Consider the following 6,399-nt stretch of genomic DNA (forward strand, 5'->3'; position numbering starts at 1 on the left):
ATCGAGCTGGTGATCACCCTGGGGGAAGAATCTCGAACAGTCTCCAAACTCCTCGAGTTTGTGGTCATCGACTGCTCCGCTGCGTACAACGCAATTTTGGGACGACCCACGCTCATAGCCTTTGAGGCCGCCACGTCCATTCGCCACCTCGCGATGAAGTTTCCTACCTCCATGGGAATATGCACTGTCCATGGCGATCAGCTGCTGCCAGGGAATGCTACAACATTTCCATGAAGGGAAGGTCGAAACCCGGGCAGCTGGCGATGGCCATCCAAAGTGGTGAAGAGGAATCTCGGGACCCCTTGGCTGGTCCTGAGATTGAAAAATCTCAAAGCGCCGAAGGGGAAAATATAGTCTTAAGTGAGGATATTGACCCTCGAATAGGTGAGGACAGATCCGAGCTCCAAGCTATCGAGGAGCTCGAGGAAGTAAACATTGATCCGCAGAACCCATCTCGGATGGTCAAGCTCGGAAAAAACCTCTGCAGCGAGAGGAAGGCGGAGCTGATCAGATTTCTGCGGGATAACCTGGATGTGTTTGCGTGGTCGCACGAGGACATGGTGGGAATCAGCCCGAGTGTCATCATGCACACACTTCATCTGGATAAAAGCGTTCCAGCAAAGTCCCAGAAGTAGAGGCACCTAGGAACAGCCCGAGCTGAAGCCTTAGAGGAAGAAGTAGCCTGGCTCAAAAAATGCAGCTTTATCCGTGAAGCCAAGTTTCCGACTTGGGTCGCCAACTTCGTGCTGGTCCCAAAACCTAACGGGAAATGGCGGACCTGCATCAACTTCTCCGACCTGAATAAAGCCCGCCCCAAGGATTGTTTTCCATTGCCGAGGATTGACCAGTTGGTGGATGCCACGGCGTGGCACGAGCTCATGTCCTTTATGGACGCATACTCAGGCTACAATCAGATCGCCATGAATCCGGTGGACCAGGAACACACCAGCTTCATGACCCCGACTAACGTTTATTGTTACAAGGTCATGCCCTTCGGGCTGAAGAACGCCGGTGCTACCTATCAGAGGTTGGTGAATAGAATGTTCGTAGACCAGATCGGAAAAAACATGGAAGTGTACGTTGATGACATGCTAGTCAATTCAAAGACTGCCAATAACCATGTTTCCGACCTGAGGGAATGCTTCAAGATACTACGGGAGTATGGCATGAGGCTAAATCCACAGAAGTGCACTTTTGGAGTCGCATCGGGAAAATTCCTGGGTTTCATCGTCAATACCCGGGGAATCGAGGCAAACCCCGACAAGATCAGATCATTGCTCGAGCTTCCCTCACCCAGGTCGCACAAAGATATCCAAGGCCTGACAGGAAGAGTGGCAGCCCTCAATCGGTTTATTTCTAAGTCCACCGATAAGTGTTTTCCATTCTACAACCTGCTCCGAGGAAATAAGAAGTTCGAGTGGACAGAAAAGTGCGAAAGCGCTTTCCTCGACCTGAAGGCACATCTGGCCGAGCCACCCGTACTATCCAAACCAAAAGCATGAGAGCCTCTTTTTCTCTACCTGGCTGTCACGGAGGATGCAGCCAGTGCCGTATTGGCCCCGGAAGAAGACCGGATTTAGAAGCCAGTCTACTACATCAGCAAGAGACTTCTCGGAGCTGAATCCCGGTACCCATTGATGGAGAAATTGGCGTTCTGCCTTATCACGGCCTCGCGAAAGCTCAGGCCGTACTTCCAATCCCACTCAACACACGTCATGACCGATCAGCCTTTAAGGTAGGTTTTGCAAAAACCTGAAGCATTGGGACGCTTGTTAAAGTGGGCAGTCGAACTCAGCCAGTTCGAGATTCTGTACACTCCGCGAACTGCTATAAAGAGTCAGGCCTTGGCCGATTTTGTAGCCGAGTGTACAGGATTCCGGGAGGATCCTACAGAAGACTCACCCCAGGTCGCCTCGTCCCAGGTGTTGTGGAGGATATTCGTGGATGGTTCATCCAACGAGAATGGCTCCGGAGCTGGAATCATTTTGATATCCCCCGAGGGACATAGATTCCACTCGGCATTGAGATTCGGATTCAAGGCCTCCAACAACGAGGCCGAATACGAAGCTTTGCTGGCCGGGCTGAGGATAGCCCAGGAGCTGAAGGCGAGCTCCGTCCAGTGCTTCAGCGACTCCCAGCTCATGGTAAACCAGGTTCTGGGCGAATATCAAGCACGAGGACCCAAGATGGCCGCCTATCTAGCAAAAGTAAAGGTTGAGCTATCTGTGTTTGGGCGAGGCTCGATCGAGCAGATACCTCGGGAGTAGAACGCTAACGCCGATGCTCTTGCCAAGCTCGCCACCTCCGGGGAGACAGAGACCTTGGGGTTAGTGCCAGTAGAATTCTTGGAGAAACCAAGTATAGAAGAAGTCAGGACGGAGGTCGAGATGATCGACGCCAGGCCGACCTGGATGACCCCCATCCTTGAGTATCTCATCGAGGGAAAGCTACCTGAAGGGCGTAATGATGCGCGGCGAGTTCTGTATCAAGCTCCCAGGTACACTATAGTAGATGGGGTGTTATACAGGCGTGGGCACTCCCTACCTCTCCTACGATGTGTTCTTCCAGACGAAGCAAAGGCCATCCTGCAGGAAGTGCATGAGGGTTTTTGCGGAGATCACACTGGGGGGCAAAGCTTGGCCTTAAAGGTCCTGAGGCAAGGTTATTACTGGCCAACTCTGTCCAAAGACTCAATCTCATACGTGAAGAAGTGCGACAAGTGCCATCGATTCGCCACAGTTGCCCGAGCTCCCCTAGTCGAGCTGAAGATGATCTCGTCCCCATGGCCGTTTGCAGTTTGGGGGATCGACTTGGTTGGCGCCCTCCCTACTGGAAAAGGCGGGGTCCGTTACGCCGTGGTGTCCATCGACTACTTTACGAAGTGGGCTGAGGCAGAACCTCTGGCAATGATAACTTCCAAAAAAGTCCTTGACTTCGTGGTTAAGATCATTATCTGCCGATTCGGGCTGCCCAAGAAGATCGTTTCCGACAATGGGACTCAGTTCGACAGTGACCTGTTTACCGAATTTTGCGAAAGGTACGGAATTGTGAAAAGTTTCTCCTCCGTGGCCTATCCTTAGGCGAACGGCCAGGTCGAGGCTGTCAACAAGACTCTCAAGGCGAGCCTCAAGAAGAGACTAGATGAAGCGAAGGGGGTCTGGCCAGAATAGCTCCCCTAGGTCCTATGGGCATACCGGACCTCGCATCGGACTCCTACGGGTCATACTCCTTTTTCCCTGACCTTTGGGAGTGAGGCAGTCCTCCCCGTGGAGATTAAGGTACTTTCTCATAGGGTCCAGTCATATGACCAGGACCGCAACCACGAGCTACTGTGCGCTTCCCTTGACTTGGTTGACGAAAGACGAGAAGATTTGCAACTCCAGCTCACCCATTATCAGCAGAAGATCACTCGCTATTTCAACTCAAAAGTCAAGAATCGCGCCTTTAACGTTGGCGATCTGGTCCTTAGAAGAGTTTTCTTGGCCAGTAAGGATCCCAAAGATTGAGTCTTGGGACCGAACTGGGAAAGGCCATATCAAGTCATCGAAGTCATTAAGGAGGGAACTTATAAGTTAGCTCGTCTTGATGGAGGGGTAGTCCCACGGACTTGGAACGCCATCCATTTGAAGAAATATTATCAATGATTCACTTGTAAGGCCTGAAAGGCCATTTTTTTTTATGTATTAAGCAATGAGAATCAACTTTTTGTTTATATTTGTACACGTTTTCAAATGTAATCTAAAGTAACCACGAAAGACCCTTTCCCAGTTACTTGGGGGGCATATGGTACCTGGATATAACCAGGTCGCCTTAATAACTTAGAAGTTGATTCATTTCGATTGATCGTTGTTTTTCTTAAAAAATGCGAGATATTTATAAGGATTAACGTGAACTAAGTCCTATCCTGGATCTAACCAGGTCATAAAACTTAGAAGTTGACTTAAATCAATTGATTGTTGCTTTTCTTAAAAAGCACGAGATATTGATAAAAGTTAACACGAACTAAGTTTTCAAATTAAGTTCCTGGATATAACCAGGTCATAAAACTTAGAAGTTGACTTAAATTAATTGATTGTTGCTTTTCTTAAAAAGCATGAGATATTGATAAAAGTTAACACGAACTAAGTTTTCAAATTAAGTTCCTGGATATAACCAGGTCATAAAACTTAGAAGTTGACTTAAATCAATTGATTGTTGCTTTTCTTAAAAAGCACGAGATATTGATAAAAGTTAACACAAACTAAGTTTTCAAATTAAGTTTCTGGATATAACCAGGTCATAAAACTTAGAAGTTAATTTAAATCAATTGATTGTTGCTTTTCTTAAAGAGCACGGGATATTGATAAAAGTTAACACGAACTAAGTTTTCAAATTAAGTTCCTGGACACAACCAGGTCATAAAACTTAGAAGTTAATTTAAATCGATTGATTGTTGTTCTTCCTAAAGAGCATGAGATATTGATAAAAATTAACGCGAACTAAGTTTTTTCAAAATAGTAACTAAAGTGCGCAAAGACAAGGAAATAAGTCAATTAAAAATAAAATTGATAAATTGATTGTCTCGAGGTGGAAACACCTCGTGCATAAGTTACACAAAAAAATATATAAATATAAAGGAGTGGGAGAAAAGAAGGAAGGCCCTAAGCTTCGCCAGGCTGCCCCGTGGAGGTCGCCGTCTCGCCCTCCTGCTCAGCTGCGCCAGAGACTTCCCCGGCCTTGGAAGGTGCCTCTTTCTCGAGGCGAGCTTTAAACCCTTCCAGCAAAGGCTCCCAGACTTCCGCTGCTTAGAAGGAGAAATCTCCATCCGGGTTGTAGACCCAGTAGTTATAGAGCATGTCCTCCAGGGCGGTACCGGAGGCTGCCTGCTCGGCTTCTAGGGCGGTTTTGGCTCCAGCCTTCGCTGTATCCAGCTCTGCCCGTGCAGCGGTAAGGGCAGCCTTGGCCTTCTCGGCCCCAGCCTTCGCAGCGTCTAGCTCCGCCCGCGCGGCGACAAGGGCGGCCTTGGTTGCCTCGACCTCCTGGAGCTTGGGATAGGCTCCTTCCAGCTCAGCCTGCGTGGCCGCCAGGGCATCCTTAACCACCTGATGTTCGCCCTGCATATCTTCGAGCTGAGCCTTGGTCCTGGCTATGCTCCGATGGAGGGCGACGGCGCTCTGCGAAGGTGGAGAGGCAATTTCCTTAGACAAAAAAAAAAAGGAAGGGAAAAAGGAAAAACAGGGCAAGGCAGGTTAATCAAAAATCACAAAAGGGGTAGGATCAGCTTACCGTTAGGGCCATGCCCAATGAAGATTCCAGCATGCCCACCGGGTTCCTTGTTTCGACCTTCTCGTTGAATTTGTAGATGTGGCTGACGGCGTAGTTCGCCGACTCGTACACCGTCCCCCGGAAGGCCTCAGGAATCTTCTCCAGGTCCTGGGGGTCAACCGGGATGCGCACCTCGGATGTTGAAAGTGCCGAAGTCCTGAGCTCCGCCCCTGTGTCCCGGACGAAGGCCGGAGCTCGCGGAGGGGGTGGGGGCATGATACTCCCCCCTGCAGCGGGAGGAACGGTTCCCACGACCTGGACAGCTGGGGGCTGCTCCTTCTCCTTGGCAGGAGACTTGGATGGGGTCCCCATGCCTTCCTTCAGCATCTGGAGCTTCTTCATTCTGGGCCCAGCAGCCCCAACTGAGGGGTTCCCCCCAACGAGCGCAGCCCGCAGACTTTGTCCCCCGGACTGAGACATCTCTTCTGTCAAAACAAAGATATGGTTAGCGCACAAGTCAACATTCATGCAAAAACAAAAGCAAAGGAGAAATTCAAGTATATATAAATACTAAAAGGGAATCCTACCCCCCGAGCTAGAGGAAGAGCCTATGGTTACGACCATCGGCCCCGGAGCTCCTGCGGGAGAATCTAAGTCGATTATTTCCCGAGCTGGCGTAAGTTCTGGATCTGACACGGGTTCCGGGCTAGATTCTTCTACATATTGCCTAAGTCCCAGAGCTACGACACCCCTCCGGAGTGATGGCCATGACCGATGGTTGGTCCCATACTCCTCAAATAGGATCGACCTAAAGGCTAGGGTGTTATCTACGACTACGGTACCCCTAGGGCAGCTATCTTGGTAATCCAGCACGAGCTGGTCGACACAGTGGAGTAGGGTTGTATCTAGGTCTGGATCACGTCAGTGGCGTTGGATGATCTATTTGGGATTATACCTAGCTAGCCGAGGGTCAGCAGTGGCCCTATCTAAATTCCTAAATATGTAAGGGTTACCTTGGTCAGAAGGACCCGTGGCTGCTCCGGACTGGATCCTCTCCTCGTCCGTTCTCTGGGCGACCTCCAACGCCCGCTTCCTGTTCCTCACGAGGGGAACCTCGTCCTCCTCATCTTCATCCCCCGTGACCTCCTCCACGAT

The sequence above is a fragment of the Humulus lupulus genome, chromosome 1, assembly GCF_963169125.1.
Source record: "Humulus lupulus chromosome 1, drHumLupu1.1, whole genome shotgun sequence".
NCBI lineage: Eukaryota > Viridiplantae > Streptophyta > Magnoliopsida > Rosales > Cannabaceae > Humulus > Humulus lupulus.